Genomic DNA, 17,136 nt, shown 5'->3' with positions numbered 1-17,136 from the left:
TAGTGTTAGGGTTAGAGTTAGGGTTAGGGTTAGGGTTAGGGTTAGTGTTAGGGTTAGGGATAGGGATCAGGTTTAAGGTAAGGCATAGGGTTATGGTTAGGGGTAGAGTTAGTGTTAGGGATTGGAATTAGGGTTAGGGTAAGTGTTAGGGTTAAGTTAGGGATAGCGTTTGTTTTAGATGGTAGGGTTAGGATTAGGGGTAGTGTTAGGTTTACGGTTAGGATTAGAGTTTAGGGTTAGTGTTAGGGTTAGTGGTAGGGTTAGGGCTTAAGGTTAGGTGTCAGAGTTGGGGTTATGTTTATGGTTAAGGTTAAGATTAGGTTTAGGGTTAGGGTTAGTGTTAGGGCTGGGTTAGAGGTTTAATGTCAGTGTTATGGTTAGGGTTAGGGTTAGGTTTTTTGTTAGAGTTAGTGTTATGGTTAGTGTTATGGTTAGGTTTAGGTTTATGGGTTAGGGTTAGGGTTTGTGTTAAGGTTAGGGTTAGGGTTAGGGTTAGGGTTAGGGTTCGGATTAGACTTTAGGGTTAGGGTAACGATTAGTCTTAGAGGATAGTCTTGGTCTCAGTGTTAAGGTTAGGTTTAGAGTTAGGGTTAGGGTTAGGGTTAGATTTAGTGTTAGGGTTAGGGTTAAGGTTAGGGTTAGAGATTAGGGTTAGTGTCAGGGTTAGGGTTAGGGTTAGTGTTACTTTGAAGTTTAGTGTTAGATGTTAGGGTTGAGGTTAGTGATAGGGTTATCGTTAGAGTTAGGGTTTAGGGTAAGTGTTAGGGTTAGTGTTAGGTTAAATGTTAGGTTTTCAGTTATGTTTTGGGTTAGGGTTAGATTTAGATTTAGGGTTAATGCTAAGGTTAGGGTTATGTTCAGTGTTAGCTTAGAGTTGGGCTTAGAGACTTTGGTCTGGGTTAATGTTAGGGTTAGTGTTGGGGTTAGGAATAGTGTTAGGGTTTGGTTAGGGTTAGGATTAGGGGTTAGGTTTAGATTTAGTGTTTGGGTTCTTGTTAGGGTTAGGGTTAGAGTTAGTGTTAGGGCTAGGATTATGGTTAGAGGGTTAGGGTTAGCGTTAGGGTGAGGTTTATTTTTAGGGTTATGCTTAAGGATCATGTTAGGGTTAGGGTTAGGGTTTAGGATTAGGGTTAGTGTTTGGGTTCGTGTTGTGATAGGGTTAGGGTTAGGATAAGGGTTAGGCGTAATGTTAGCGTTAGGTTTATGTTTATGGCTATGGTTAGGCTTAAGCTTCGGGTTAGGTTTAGAGTTAGGGTTAGGGTTAGGGTTATGTTTAGGGTTAGCGTTTAGTGTTAGGGTTAGTGTTATGGTTAGGGATACGTTTAGGTTGAGGTTTAGTGTTAGTGGTTGGGTTAGGTTTATTAGTTAGGTTTAGTGTTAGGTTTGGGTTAAAGATAGGGTAGGTTTATGGTTAGGGTTAGTGTTGGATTTTATGTTTAGAGTTAGGGTTAGGGTTAGTATTATGGTTACAGGTACAGGTTAGGATTAATGTTAGTATTAGGGTTAGGGTTAGGGTTATGCTTGGGTTAGGGTTTGTGTTAGGATTAGGTATTACAGTCAGTGTTAGGGTTAGTTTAAGGGGTAGGATTAGGGTTAGTGTTAGGGAGCAATGTTAGGTTTAGTGTTATGGTTATGGTTAGGGTTAGGGTTAGGATTCTGGTTAGGGTTCGGATTAGAAGTTATGGTTAAGCTTAGGGTTACGGTTAGGTTCAGTTTTATTTTTAGGTTTAGGTTTATGGTTAGGGTTAGGGTTAGGGTTTCAGTTAGGATTATGGTTAGGAATAATGTTAAGTTTAGGGTTAGGGTTTAAGGTTAGGTCTAGGGTTAGGTTTAAGTTTAGGTTTTGGGTTAGAGTTAGTGTTAGGTTTAGAAGTTGGTTTAGTGTTAGGGTTAGGGTTAGAGTTAGAGTTAGATTTAGGGTTAGGGTTAGTGTTAGGGTTATTGTTAAGGTTAGACTTTAGGGTTAGGGTTAAGTTTAGAGTTAGGGTTAAGGTTAGGGTTAGGGTTAGGTTTAGTGTTTGGGTTAAAACTTAGGTTTAGGTTTAGGGTTAGGGTTAGTGTTAGGATTAGAGTTAGTGTTTGTGTTAGGGCTAGGGTTAGGTGTTAGGTGTTAGGGAGAGGGTGAGAGTTAGGCTTTGGGTTATGGTTGTGTTTAGTGTTATTTTCAGGTTTAGGCTTAAGGATATGGTTAGGTTTAGAGTTACGTTTAGGTTTAGAGTTAGGGTTATGGTTAGTGTTAGGTTTAGGTGTACTGTTTAGGGTAAGATTAGGTTTACTGTTGGGTTTACGGTTAGTTTTAGGGTTACGGTTAGGTTAAGAGTTAGGGTTATGTCGAGGTTTAGGGTTAGGGTTAGGGTTAGAAGTTAGGTTTAGGCTTAGGTTTAGTGTTAGCATTAAGGTTAGGATTAGGGTTAGGGTTAGAGTTTAGTTTTAGTTTTAGGGTTATGGTTAGGTTTAGTGTTGGGGTTAGGGGTTAGTTGTTAGGGAAACGGTTATGCTTAGGCTTCTGGTTACAGTTAGTTTTAGGGTTGCAATTAGGTTTAGGGTTAGGTTCAGGGTTACGGTTAGGGTTTGTTTTACTGTTAGGTTTAGGGCTAGGGTTAGGTGTTAAGTGTTAGAGATACAGTTAGCGTTAGGGTTAGGGTTAGGGTTAGGATTAGTGTTAGTGTTAGTTTTAGGGTAAGGGATAGTATTTAGTTTAGGCTTAGGGTTAGGGTTAGGGAAAGGGTTCGGGTTTGGCTTAGGGTTAAGGTTTAGGGTTAGGGTTAGGGTTATTTTTAGGGTTAGGTTTAGGCTGAGGTTTAGGTTTAGGTTTAGGCTTAGGTTTAGTGTTAGTGTTACATTTAGCTTTCAGGTCAGTTTTAGGTTTAGGGTTAGAGTTAGGTTTAGTTTTAGGATTTGGGTTATGGTTAGGGTTAGGGTTAAATTTAGGTTAGTGTTAGGGTAGGCTTATGGTTAGAAGTAAGTTTAGGGTTAAGGTTAGCATTAGGGCTAGGGTTAGGGTTAGGGTTAGATATATGGGTTAGGGTTAGGTTTAGGGGTAGGGTTAGCATTAGGGTTAGTGTTAGGCTTAGGGATAGGGTTACGGTTAGGCTTTGGGTTTGGGTTAGAATTAGGGTTAGGGTTATGGTTAGGGCTAGGTTTAGGCTGAGGTTTAGAGTTAGGGTTAGGGTTAGGGTTAGAAGTTAGTTTTAGTGTTAGGTTTAGGCCTAGGTTTAGGAATAGGTTAGTGTTAGGGTTAGGGTTAGGATTAGAGGTGAAGGTTAGGGTTAGTGTTAGGGTTAGGGTTAGTGTTAGGGATAGCGATAGTGTTTAGTGGTATGTGTTAGGGTTACGTTTATGGGTAGGGTTAGAGTTAGGGTTAGGGTTATGATAGGTTTAGAGTTAGGGTTAAGGCTAGGTTTTACTGTCAGGGTTAGTGTTTGTTTAAGGGGTAGGGTTTGGGTTAGGGTTAGGGCTAGGCTTAGGGTTATGTTTAGAGTTTAGCTTTAGGTTTAGTGTTAGGGTTAGGGTTAGAGTTTAGGGTTGGCGTTAGGTTTGGATTAGAAGTTTGGGTTAGGTGTAGGTTTAGGGTTATGATTACAGATAGGGTTAGGGTTAGTGTTAAGGTTAAGGTTAGGTATTAGGTGTTAGGGAGAGGGTTACAGTTAGGTTTAACGTTAGGGTTATGGTTAGGGTAAGGGTTACGGTTAGGGTTAGTGTAGTGTTAGGGTTAGGGATTAGTTGTTAGGGAGAGGGTTAGGGTTAGGCTTCGGGTTATGGTTAGTGTTATTTTTACGATTAGGTTCAGTGTTAGGGTTCGAGTTAGGGTTAGGGTTAATATTAAGGTCAGATTTAGGTTAACCGTTAGGTTTAGGGTTAGGTTTAGGCGTAGGGTTAAGGGTTAGGTGTTAGGGACATGGTTAGGGTTAGGGTTAGAATTAGGGTTATGATTAGGGTTAGGGTTAGGTTTAGGGTTAGGTTTAGTGTTAGAGTTAGTGTTTCTTTTAGAGGTAGGGTTACATTTAGGGTTAGTGTTAGGGTTAGGGTTAGGATTAGGGTTAGGGTTAGGGTTATGGATAGTGCTATGGAATGGCTGTGCGTTACAGTTAAGGTTAGGGTTAGGTTTAGCGTTAAATTGAGTTTTCCGGTTAGGTTTAGTGTTAGGGTTTGAATTTAGGTTTAGGGTTAGTGTTAGGGACAGTTTTAGGGTTAGGGTTAGTGTTAGAGTTTAGGGTTATTAGGGTAGGGTTAGAAGTAAGGGTTAGGGACAGGTTTAGGGGTCGGGTTAGGAATAGGGATAGTGTTATCATAGTTTTAGTGTTAGGGTTCGGGTTACGTATTTTGGTCAGTGTTATGGTAAGTTTAAGGGGTAGGGTTAGGGTTAGGATTAGGGATTAATCTTAGGTGTAGTGTTAGTTTTATGGTTATGGTTAGGGTTAAGGTTAGTGTTAGGGTTAGGGTTAGAGTTTAGGGTTAGTGTTAGATTTAGGGTTAATTTGAGGGTTACAGTTAGGTTTAGGGTTAAATTTTAGGGGTAGTGTTACATTTAGGATTAGGGTTATTTTTAGGGTTAGGAATTGAATTTGGGGTTAGAGTTAGGTTTAGGGTTAGGGTTATGGTTACAGTTAGGGTTAGAGTAAGGTTTAGGATTAGGGTTAGGTGTTAAGTTTTAGGAAGAGAGTTATGGTTAGGCTTCAGGTTAGGGTTAGGGTGAGGGTGAGGGTTAGGGTGAGGGTTTGGGGTAAGGTATTAGGGATAGAGTTAGCGTTAGGGTTACAGTTAGGTTTGGGTTTGGGTTACGGTTAGGTTTAGGGTATGGTTCAGGGTTAGGGATAGTGTTAGTTTTAGGGTTGGGTTTAGGGTAAGGGACAGTGTTAGGGTTAAGGTTAGGTTTAGGGTTAGAGTTTAGGTTTAGGGTTTGGTTTAGGTTTAAGTTTAGGGTTAGTGTTAGGTTTAGGATTACAATTTATGGTTGGGGTACGATTAGGGTTAGTGTTACATTTAAGGTTAGGGTTAGGGCTAGGTTTAGGTTTAGAGTTAGGGGTTAGGTGTTAGGGAGAGGGTTAGGGTTAGGATTCAGTTAAGGTTAGGCTTTGGGTTACAATTAGTTTTAGGCCTAGGATTATGGTTATGGTTATTGTTATTTATAGGTTTAGAGTTACATTTACAGGTAGGGTTAGCTTTAGGGTTAGAGGTTAAGTGTTAGTGACAGCGTTAGGGTTAAGGTTAAGTATTATAGTCAGGCTTCAGGTAAGTTTAGGGCGTAGAGTTAGGGTTAGGGTAAGGGATTAATGTTATGTTTAGGGTTAGGGTTATGGTTAGGGCTAGGATTAGAAGTTAGTGTTAGTGGTAGGGTTAGTATTATTGTTACAGTTAGGGTTAGGGTTAGTGTTAGAGTTAGGTTTAGGGGTCAGGGGTTAGATAGAGGGTTAAATTTAGGCTTCAGATTATGGTTAGGGTTAGGGTTACGTTTAGCTTTAGGATAAGGCATAGGGTTAGTGTTAGTGTTACCGTTAGTTTTATTGTTAGTTTTAGGGTTAGGTTTAGCGTTAGGGTTAGGGGTTAGGTGTTCCAGATAGGTTTAGAGTTAGGGTTAGGTTTACGGTTAGGGTTAGTGTTATGGATAGTGTTAGGTTTAGAGTTAGGGTTAAGGTTAGCGTTAGGGTTAGGTTTAGGGTTATAGCTTATGGTTATGTTTAGTGTTAGTGTTAGGGGTATGGTTAGGTTTAGGTTTAGGGTTATGAATAGTTTGAGTATTAGAGGTTAGGTGTTAAGAAAAGGGTTAGGGTTAGGTTTGGGTTAGGGTTAAAGTTAGGGTTACCATTAGGTTTAGGGTTATATTTAGGTAAGGATTAGGGTTAGATTTAGTGTTAGTTTTAGAGTTAGGGTGAAGGTTAATATTTAGGTGTTACGTATAGTGTAAGGGTTAGTGTTAGGTTTAGGGTTAAGGTTAGGGATAGTGTTAGGGTTTGGGTTAGGGTTAGTGGTTAAGTTTAGGGTTAGGATTACGGTTAGTGTTATGGTTAAGTTTAGAGGATAGTGTTCGTGTTAGTGTTAGGGTTAGGGCTAGTGTTACTGTTAAGTTAGGATTAGAGTTAGGGTTAGTGGTAGGTTTAGGTTTAGGGTTATGGTTAGGGTTAGTGTTAAGGTAGGATTAGAATTAGAGTTAGGGTTAGTGGTAGGTTTAGGTTTAGGGTTAGGGTTAGGGTTAGTATAAGGATTAGAATTTAGGGTTAATGTTAGGGTTAGGATTAGAATTAGGTGTTAGGTGTTAGCGTTATGTTTAGGGTTAGTGTTAGGGTTATGGTTAGAGGTTAACATTAGGTTTAGGTTTAGGGTTAGGGTTAGATTTAGGCTTATGGTTAGGTTTAGGGTTAGTGTTAGTTTTAGGGTTAGGGTTAGGGTTAGTGTTAGAGGTATCAGTTAGAGTTAGGGTTAGAGTTAGGTTTAGGGTTATGGTAGTTTAAACGTTAGGATTATGTATTACGGTCAGTGTTAGTGTTAGTTTAATGGGTAGGGTTAGGGTTAGGGTTAGGGTTAGCGATTAATGTTAGGTTTACTGTTAGGTTTATGGCTAGGGTTAAGGTTTGGGTTAGTGTTAGTGTTAGTGTTAGGGTTAGAGTTTAGGGTTATGGTTAGGTTTAGGGTTATTGTTAGTGTTAGGGTTAGGTTTCGCTTTAGAATTTAGGATTACGTTTAGTTTTAGGGTTAGGCTTAGAGGTCATAGTTAGGGTGAGTGTTAGGGTTAGGGTGAAAGTTTAGGTTTAGGTTTAGTTTCATGGTTAGGGTTAGGGTTATGTTTAGGGTTAGTTTTATGGTAGGGTTAGTTTTAGAGTTATGTTTTGGTTTAGGGTTATTGTTAGGTTTAAGGATAAACTTAGGGTTAGGGTTAGGGTTAGGGTCACGGTTAGGCTTTGGGTTATGGTTATGTTTAGGGTTAGTGTTATGGTAAGGGTTAGAGTTAGGTTGAGGGTTAGGCTTAGGGTTAGAAATTAGGTTTAATGTTAGGTTTAGGGTTATGGTTAGGGATAGGTTTGGGTTTAGGTTTAGTGTTAGAGGTTAAGATTAGGGTTAGGGTTAGCGTTAGGGTTAGGATTAGAGGTATGGGTTAGGGTTAGGTTTATAGGTATGGTTAGGTTTAGGGTTAGGGTTAGTGTTAGTATTAAGGTTAGGTGTTAGGTGTTAGAGAGAGTGTTAATGGTAGGCTTCGTGTTTTGGTTAGGTTAAGGTTACGATTAGGTTTAGGGTTAGTGTTAGGGTTAAGGTTAGAGTTTAGAATTAGTGTTAGTGGTAGCATTAGTGTTTTGGTTACGGTTACAGTTTAGGTTTAGGGTTAGAGTTAGGGTTAGGGTTAGGGTTAAAGGTTAGGGTTAGGTTTAGGGTTAGGGTTAGGTTTAGGTTTAGGGTTAGGGTTAGCTTTATGGTTGGGGTTATGGTATTGTTAGGGTTAGAGTTAGGTATTTCTGTCAGGTTTAGTGTTTGTTTAAGGGGTAGGGTTAGGGTTAGGGTTAGGGATTAATGCTAGGTTTAGGGTTAGTGTTATGTTTAGGGTTAGTGTTAGGTTCAGTGTTCTGGTTAGGTTTAGGCTTAGGGTTAGGTTTAGGGTTAGGGTTGGGATTAGGATTAGAATTTAGGATTAGTGTTATGATTAAGATTAAGGTTACGATTCGGGCTAGGGTTAAGGTTAGTTTTACGTTTAGGGTTAGGGGTTTTTTGTTAGGGATAGGATTAGGGTTAGTGTTAGGGTTAGGGTTAGGTTTATGGTTAGTTTTAGGGTTAGAGTTATGTTTAGGGTTAGGGGTTAAGTGCTAGGGGTAGTTTTATGTTTATTGTTGGGGTTAGGATTAGGGTTACTTTTAGGGTTAGGGTTAGGTTTACCATTAGGTTTAAGGTTACAGATAGTGTTAGTGCTAGGGTTAGGCTTTAGGCTTAGGGTTAGGGTTAGGGTTAGGATTAGGGTTACACTTATGTTTAGAAGTAAGCGTTAAATTTAGTCTTATAGTTTGGGGTTAGGTTTAGGTTAGGCTTAGGCTTAGTGTTTATGGTTAGGGTTAAGTTTAGGGTTGGGGTTAGTGTTAGGGTTAGTATTTGAGTTAGGGTTAGAGTTATGGGTTAGGGTTATGTTTAGGCTTAGGGTTAGGGTTTTGGTTAGTGTTAGGTTTAAGGTTATGCTATGGTTATGGTTAGGGTTAGGGTTATGTATTACAGTCAGGTTGAGTTTTAGTTTAAGGGTTAGGGTTAGGTTTAGGGATTAATGTTAAGTTTAGGGTTATGATTATGGTTGGTGTTAGGGTTAGGATTAGTGTTAGGGTTAGGAATAGATTTTAGGGTTAGTGGTAGGGTTAGGGTTATGGTTACGGTTAGGTTTAGGGTTAGAGTTAGGTTTAGGGTTAAAGTTTAGTTATTAGGCAGAGGATTAAGATCAGGCTTCGGGTTATGTTTAGCATTAGGGTTACATTTAAGTTTAGGGTTAGGCTTAGGGTTAGGGTTAGGTGTTAAGTTTTAGGAAGAGGGTTATGGTTAGGCTTTGTGTTAGGGTTAGGGTTAGGGCTATGGTTAGGGGTAAGGTATTAGGGATAGAGTTAGCGTTAGGGTTAGGGTTAGGGTTACGTTTATTTTTTGGCTAATTTTCAGGTTTAGGGATAGTGTTAGTTTTAGGGTTGGTTTTAGGGTTAGTGTTATGTTTAAGTTTAGGGTTAGGGTTACATTTAGGGTTATAGTTTACAGTTATGTTTCGGTTAGGTTTAAGGTTAATGTTAGGGTTAGGTTTAGGGTTAGGGGTAGGGTTAGGGTTATGATTAGGGTGAGGATTAGAGCTTATTTGTTAAGAAGAGGGTTAGGGTTAGGCTTTGGTTTAGGCTTAGTGTTAGGGTTACCATTAGGTTTAGTGTTAAATTTGGGTTAGGGTTAGGGTTAGATTTAGTGTTAGTTTTAGAGTTAGGGTTAATGTTAGGGGTTAGGTGTTAGGGATAGTGTTAGTGTTAGTGTTTGGTTTAGGGTTAGGGTTAGGGTTAGGGATAGTGTTAGGATTAGGGTTAGGGTTAGTGGTTAAGTTTAGGTTTATGATTATGTTTAGTGTTACGGTTAAGTTTAGTGTTTAGTGTTTGTGTTTGGGTTATGGTTAGGGTTCAGGTTAGGGATAAGGGCTAGGGTTAGGGTTATGGTTAGGGGTTACCATTAGGTTTAGGGATAGGGTTAGTGTTAGGGTTATGGTAAGGGTTACAGTTAAAGGTTAGGATTAATGTTAGATTTATAAGTTTGTTTTAGTGTTAGTGTTAGGTTTAGGGTTAGGTTTAGTGTTAGGGATAGAGTTTAGTTTTAGGTTTAGAGTTAGGTTTAGTGTTAAGGTAAGGGTTAGGGTTAGGTTTAGGGTTTGAGGTATGGGTTAGCATTAGGGTTACGGTCAGGGAAATGGTTAGGTTTAGGGTTAATGTTAGAGGTATGGGTTAGGGTTAGGGTTAGGGTTAGGGTTATGTTAGGTTTAGCATTAGTGTTAGGGTTACGTATTGTGGTCAGTGTTAGTGTTAGTTTATTGGGTAGGGTTAGTGATTAATATTAGGTTTAGTGTTAGGTTTATGGCTAGGGTTAATGTTAGGGTTAGTGTTAGTTTTAGGGTTAGAGTTTAGGGTTGTGGTTAGGTTTAGGGTTGTTAGTGTCAGGTTTAGGTTTCCGTTTAGAATTTAGGGTTGTGTTAGTTTTAGGTTTAGGCTTAGAGGTTATGGTTATGGTGAGTGTTAGGGTTAGGGTTAAACGTTAGGTTTAGGTTTAGCATCACGGTTAGGGTTAGGGTTAGGTCTAGAGGTTAGTGTTAGGGTTAGGGTTAGGGTTAGTGTTATGGTTAGGTTTAGGTTTAGAGTTATGTTTAGGTTTATGGTTAGTATTAGGGTTAAGGATACAATTAAGTTTAGGGTTAGGGTTAGGGTTGGGGTCAAGGTTAGGCTTTGGGTTTACGGTTATGGTTATGGTTAGGGTTAGGGTTATGGTAAGTTTTAGGTTTAGGTTGAGGTTTAGGGTTAGGGTTATGCTTTGGGTTAGAAGTTAGGTTTTGGTTACATTTTGGGTTACGATTAGGTTTAGGTTTAGGGTTAGGGTTAGGGTTATGGTTATGGTTAGGGTTAGGATTAGGGTTATGGTTAGGGATTAGGTGTTAGGGATTGAGTTAGTGATAGGGTTAGGGTTAGGTTTAGTGTTAGTGGTAGGTTTAGGGTTACGTTTAGGGTTAGGAATAGTGTTAGATTTTCGGTTAAGGTTAGGGTTAGGGATAGGTTTAGTGTTAGGTTTAGCATTTAAGTTTAGGGTTAGGGTTAGGGTTATTGTTAGGGTTACAGTTAGGTTGAGCTTTAGTGTTAGGGTTAGGGTTAGTTTTAGGTTTAGGTTTTGGATTAGTTTTAGGGTTTTGGTTAGAGTTTAGGGTTAGGGTTAGTATTAGGGTTTGTGTTAGGGTTAGGTTCAGGGTTAGATATTAGGCTTAGGGTTAGGTATAGGTTTAGGTTTAGGGTTAGGGTTATGTTTATGAATAGAATTTCGGGTTAAGGTTAGGTTTAAGGTTAGGGTTATGGTTAGGGTTAGGGTTAGGGTTAGTGTTAGGGTTAGCATTCTGGTTAGGTTTAGGGTTATGGATAGTGTTAGGGTTAGTGTTAGGGTTAGGTTTAGGGGTTAGGTGTTAGGGATAGGGTTAGGGTTATGTTTACGGTTAGGTTTAGTTTTAGGGTTAGGTTTAGGGTTAATATTAAGGTCAGAGTTAGGTTTACAGTTAGGTTTAGTGTTAGGTATAGGGTTAGGTTTAGGTTTTGGGTGTTAGGCATACTGGTATGGTTATGGTTATGGTTATGGTTATGGTTATGGTTATGGTTATGGTTATGTTTAGGGTTAGGGTTAGGGTTAGGGTTAGGGTTAGGTTTACAGTTAGCTTTAGCATTTGGGATATTGTTTGTGTTAGTTTTAGGGTTAGGGTAAGGGTTAGGTTTAGGGTCAGGTTTAGGCTTAGTTTTAGGCTTATGGTTAGAGGATAGTGTTAGGTTTAGTGTTAGAGTTTGGATTTAGGTTTAGTGTTAGGGTTAGGTTTAGAGGTTAGTGTTACAGTTAGGTTTAGTGTTACTGTTAATTTTAAGGTTAGGGTTAGGTTTAGAATTAGGTTTAGACTTAGGATTACGGTTAGTGTTAGAGTTAGGATTAGGGTTAGGGTTAGGATTAGGGATAGAGTTACGGTTAAGTTTATGGTTAGGGTTATTATCAGAAGTATGGGTTTGGATTACTGTTAGCTTTAAGCTTAGGTTTAGGGTTATGCTAGGGTTAGTGTTAGGGTTAGGGTTATCAATTAAAGTCAGGCCTAGGGTTAGTTTAATGGGTAGGGTTATGGTTAGGGTTATGGTCAGGGTCATGATTAGGGTTAGAATTTATGGTTACGGTTAGAGTTATGGTTAGTTTTAGTGTTACAGTTAGTGTTAGATCTTATGGTTAGGGTTAGGGTTATCGTTATGGTTAGGGTTATGGTTAGGTTTAGCGTTAGACTTCGGATTACAGTTAGGGTTAGGGTTATGATTAGGTTTAGGGTTAGGCTTAGGGTTAGTTTTAGGTTTACAGTTAGGTTTAGCATTAGGGTTAGGTGTTACATATTAGAGATACGGTTAGGGTTATGGTAGGGTTAGGGTTAGGTTTACGGTTATGGTTAGGGTTAGGTATAGTTTTAGATTTAGTGTTAGGGTAAGGGTTAGAGTTACAGTTAGGCTTCGAGTTATGGTGAGGGATACAGTTATGATTAGGTTAGGGTTAGGGTTAGGGTTTGGGTTAGGTTTAGATGTTAAGGATAGTTTTAGGGTTAGGGTTAGTGTTACAGTTTGAGTTTAGGGTTAGGGTTAGGGTTAGAGTTATGGTTAGTGGTTAGCATTATGTTTCGTTTATAGTTAGAGTTAAAGCTTATGTTTATGTTTAGGTTTAGGGTTAGGGTTAGATATTAGGGATAGGTTTAGGTTTAGGGTTAGTGTTAAAGCTTAAGTTTGTGGTTAGCGTTAGTGTTACTGTTAGGGTTACGGTTAATTTAACTGTTAGTTTTAGGGTTAGGGTTACGGTTAAGGTTAGAGGTTAGCATTTGGTTTAGGGTTAGATTTAGGATGAAGGTTAGGGTTAGGCATAGAGGTTATTGTTAGTGTTAGGGTTAGCGTTAGGGTTATGGTTAGGGCTAGGGTTACAATTAGGTGATTGTTAGGGTTAGGTTTAGGGTTAGGGTTTTGGTTAGGGTTAGCGTTTAGGGTTAGTGTGTGAGTTAGTGTTATGGTTAGCATTAGGTTTAGTTTGAGGTTTAGGGTTAGTTTTAGGGTTAGGGTTAGAAGTTAGGTATAGTATTAAGTTTAGTGTTTGGGTTAGGGATAGGTTGAGCATTAGGGTTAGTGTTAGAAGTTAGGGTTAGTGTTACGTTTCGGGTTAGTGTTAAGGATAGGGTTAGAGGTATGTGTTAGCGTTAAGGTTAGTGTTAGGCTTAGGGTTAGGGTTATGCTAGGGTTATGCTATGGTTAGGGTTAGGGTTAGGTATTAGAGTCAGGGTTAGGGTTAGTTTAAAGGTTAGGTTTAGGGTTAAATTAAGGGATTAATGTTAGATTTAGGGTTAGGGTTACATTTTTTGTTAGAGTTAAGACTATGTTTATGCTTAGGGTTAGATGTTAGTGTTAGTGTTAGGTTGAGGGTTAGGGTCAATGTTAGGATTAGAGTTTAGGGTTAGGGTTATGGTTAGGGTTAGGGTTATGGTTAGATGTTAGCATTTGTTTAAGTGTTAGACTTAGGTTTAGGTTAGATTTAGGGTTAGAGTTATGGTAAAGGTTAAGACAAGGGTTACTGGTTAGATTTAGGTTTAAGTCTACGGTTAGTGCTACTGTTAGTTTTAGAGGTTAGTTTTAGTGTTAGGAATAGGGTTAGGGTTAGTATTAGCATTAGGCTTAGGGATTAGGTTGGATTATTGTAAAGGTTAGGGTTAGGGTTAGGGTTAGGTTTAGGGTTATGGTTAGAGGGTAGGTTTAGCTTTAGGGTTAGAGTTATGCTTAGTGTTTGAATTATGATTAATGTTAGGGTTAGGGGTAGCTGTTAGGGAGAGTGTTAGGGTTAGGCTTTGTGTGACGGCTACGTTTAGGGTTATGATTAGGTTTAGAGTTTTGTTAGGGTTAGGGTTAGGTTTAGGGTTACTTTTAGAGTTAAGGTTAGCGTTAGGGTTAGGGGTTAGGTGTTTTTATAGAGTTAAGTTTAGGGTTAGGGTTGGATTTAGGGTTAGATTTAGGGTTAGGCATAGTATTAGGGTTAGGGTTAGGGTTTAGGGTTAAGGTTAGGCTTAGGGTTAGGTTTGGGTTTAAGTTTAGGGTTAGGGTTAGGGTTAGGGTTAGTGTTATTGCTATGGTTAGGGTGATGGTTAGTGTTAGGTTTATTGTTATAGGTTAGCGTTTGGTTTAGGGTTAGAGTTAGACTTAATGTTAGGCTTAGGGTTAGGCTTAGAGGTTATGGTTATGGTTATGGTTATGGTTAGGGTTAGGGTTAGGGTTAGGGTTAGGGTTAGGGATAGTTTAAGGGGTAGGATTAGGGTTAGTTATTAATTTTAGTGTTAGCTTTACGGTTAGGGTTAGGGTTACCTTTAGGGGTTAGTTTTAGGGTTACGCTTAGGGATAGGGTTTAGTGTAACGGTTAGGATTAGTGTTAGAGTTAGGGTTAGGCTTAGCATTATGGTTAGGGTTAGGGTTATGGTTAGGGTTAGCGTTTAGGGTTATGCTTAGGGTTAGGCTTAGTGTTATGGTTAGGGTTAGGGTTAGGTTGAGGTTTCGTGTTAGGTTAGGATTAAGGTTACAATTTAGGTTTAGTGTTAGGTTTAGGTTTAGGTTTAGGGATAGTTTTAGGGTTAGGGTTAATGTTAGAGGTTAGTCTTAGTGTTATGATTTGGGTTAGAGTTAGGGTTAGGGTTAGAACTATGTGTTAAATTTAGGGTTAGCCTTAGAGATAGGGTTAAAGTTAGGGTTAGGATTATGGTTAGGGTTAGCATTTAGTGTTAGGTTTAGGGTTAGGGTTAGTGTTATGGTTAGCGTTAGGGTTAGGTTGAGGTTTAGTGTTAGGTTAGGATTAGGGTTAAAAGTTAGGTTTAGTGTTAGTTTTAGGGTTAGGGATAGGTTTAGGGTTAGGGTTAGTGTTAGAGGTTAGGGTTTGGGTTAGTGTTAGGGTTAGGGTTAGGGTAAGGTTTAGGTTTAGGGTTAGGTTTAAGTTTAGGGTAAGGATTAGGGTTATGCTAGGGTTATGTTTAGGTTTAGGGTTAGGTATTATAGACAGGGTTAGCTTTAGTTTAAAGGGTAGGGTTAGGGTTAGGTTTAGGGTAAGGGTTAGAGTAAGGTTTAGGTTTAGGGTTAGGCTTAGGGTTAGGGTTAGGGTTAGGTTAGGTTAAGGGTTAGTGTTAGAGTTAGGTTTAGAGTTAGAGTTAGTTTTATGATTAACGTTAGGGTTAGGTTGACATTTAGGGTTAGTGTTAGTTTTAGGATTAGAAGTTAGCTTTAGTGCTAGGTTTAAGGGTTAGGTGTTAGGGAGAGTCTTAGGGTTAGGCTTCGGGTTATGGTTAGTGTTAGGGTTACGATTAGGTTTAGGGATATGGTTTGGGTTAGGGTTAGATGTATGTGTTATGGTTAGGGTTAGCTTTAGGGTTATGGTTAAGTTTAAGTTTAGGGCTAGTGCTAGGGTTATGCTAGGGTTATTTTTACATTTAGGGTTAGTTACTATAATCAGTGTTAGCTTTAGTTTAAGGGGTAGGTTTAGGGTTAGGGTAAGGGATTAATGTTAGGTTTAGTGTAAGTGTTATGGGTATACTTAGTGTTAGGGTTAGGGTTAGGATTAGAAGTTAGGGTTAGGGGTAGGGTTAGGGTTATGGTTACGTTTAGGGTTAGGGTTAGGGTTAGGAGGTATAGGGTTATGGGTTAGGGTTAGAGTTTTTGTTTTGTTTAGGGTTAGCATTTAAGGTTAGTGTTAGGGTTCGTGTTATGATTAAGGTTAGGGTTATGTTGACATTTAGAGTTAGGGTTAGTGTTAGGCTTAGAATTTAGCTTTAGTATTAGGTTTATGGTTATGGTAGGGATAGGTTTAGGGTTAGTGTTAGTGTTAGAGTTTAGGGTTAGTCTTAGGGTTAGGCTTAGAGTTAGGGTTAGGCTTAGGGTTAAAGTTATGGGTTAGGTTTAGGGCTGGGTTATGCCAGGGTTAGGGTTAGGGTTAGGTATTACAGTCAGTGTTAGGGCTAGTTTAAAGGTTAGGGTTAGGGTTAGGGTTAGGTTTAGGGATTAATGTTAGATTTAGGTTTATTATTATGGTTAAGGTTAGTGTTAGGGATAGGTTTATGGTTAGGATTAGAAGTTAGGTTTAGGGGTACTGTTATGTTTATGTTTACAGTTTGGGGTAGGTTAGTGTTAGGTTTATGCTTAGGGGTTACTTTTTTGGGAGAGGGTTAAGATTAGGCTTCGGTTTACGGTTAGCATTAGGGTTATGTTTAGGTTTAGGGTTAGGCTGAGGGTTAGTGTTAGTCTTAGGTTTAGTGTTCATTTTAATGTTAGGTTTAGGGTTAGGTTTAGGGTTGGGGTTAGGTGTTAGAGATAGGGTTAGGGTTCGGGTTACAGTTAAGATTAGGTTAAGGCTAAGGTTTATGGTTATGGTTAAGTTTAGAAATAATGTTAAGTTTAGGGTTAGGGTTTAGGATTAGGGTTAGGGTTAGGGTTAGGTTTATGTTTAGGTTTTGGTTTAGGTTTAGTGTAAGGGTTAGAAGTTTTTTTAGTGTTAGGGTTAGTGTTAGGATTAGAGTTAGAGTTAGGGTTAGGGTTAGATGTTAGGGTTAGGGTTAGGGTTAGTGTTAGGGTTTGGATTAGTGTTAGGGTTAGGTTTAGAGTTTGGGTTACTTTTAGGTTTAGGGTTAGGTTTACAGTTAGGGTTAGAATTTGGTTTAGTGTTAGGGTTAGGGGTTGGGTTAGGGTTAGGGTTAGGGTTAGGATTAGTGTTAGGGTTAGGTTTAGGTTTAGGGTTAGGTTTAGGTTTAGGGTTAGGCTTACTGTTAGGGTTAGAAGTTGGTTTAGTGTTAGGGTTAGGGTTAGGGTTAGAGTTAGAGTTAGGAATAGGGTTCGGGTTAGGGTTAGGTTTAGGGTAAGGGTTAGGTTTATGTTTAGGAATAGTGTTAGGTTTAGGGTTAGGGTTTATTGTTATAGTTAGGGTTAGGGTTACTGATAGGGTTAGAACTTGGTTTAGTGTTCGGGTTAGCTGTAGGGTTAGGGCTAGAATTAGAGTTAGGGTTAGGATTACATTTTAGGGTTAGTGTTAGGTTTAGGCTTAGGGTTAGGTTTATGGTTAGAGGTTAGGGTCAAGGTTAGGGCTAGCGTTATGGTTTGAGGTTAGTGTTAGGTTTAGGGTTAGAGTTGGTTTTAGGGTTAGGGTTAAGGATAGGCTTAGATTTTATGGTTAAGTTTAGGGTTAGGGTTAGGTTTAAAACTTAGGTTTAGGTTTAGGGTTAGCATTAGTGTTAGAGTTACAGTTAGGGTTAGGTTTAGTGTTAGGGTTAGTGTTAGTGTTAGGTTTAGTGGTTAGGTGGTAGGGAGAGTCTTACGGTTAGGCTTCGGGTTATGGTTAGTGTTAGGGTTTCGATTAGGTTTAGGGTTAGGGTTAGGGTTAGGGATATTGTTAGGGTTAGTTTTACTGTTAGTTTTAGGGTTAGGTTTAGGGTTAGGGTTAGGGGTTTAGTGCTAGGGATAGGATTAGGGTTATGTTTAGTTTTAGGGTTAGGGTTAGGGTTAGGATTAGGGTTAGGGTTATGGTTAATATTTAGCATTAGGGTTAGTGTTAGAATTTGGTGTTGGTGTTAGTGTTAGTGTTAGGGTTAGGCTTAGAGTTTATGGTTAGTCTTAGTGTTAGGGTTATTGTTAAAGCTTAGGTTTTGGGTTAGGGTGAGAGTTAGGATAAGGGTTACTGTTAGGGTTAGTGTTAGGGTAAGGGTTAGAAGTATGGGTTAGGGTTATGGGTAGGGTTAGCGTTTTGCTATTGTTAGGGTTATTGTTAGGTATTACAGTCAGGTTTAGGGTTGGTTTAAAGGGTAGGGATAAGGTTAGAGTTAAGGTTAGGGATTAATGTTAGGTTTAGGGTTGTGGTTATAGTTATGGTTAGGGTTAG

This window comes from Cavia porcellus, unplaced genomic scaffold, assembly GCF_034190915.1.
Source record: "Cavia porcellus strain 051 isolate PalLab524CR breed Dunkin Hartley unplaced genomic scaffold, mCavPor4.1 scaffold_13, whole genome shotgun sequence".
In the NCBI taxonomy this organism is placed as follows: Eukaryota; Metazoa; Chordata; class Mammalia; order Rodentia; family Caviidae; genus Cavia; species Cavia porcellus.
This window is presented reverse-complemented; position numbering follows the sequence as displayed.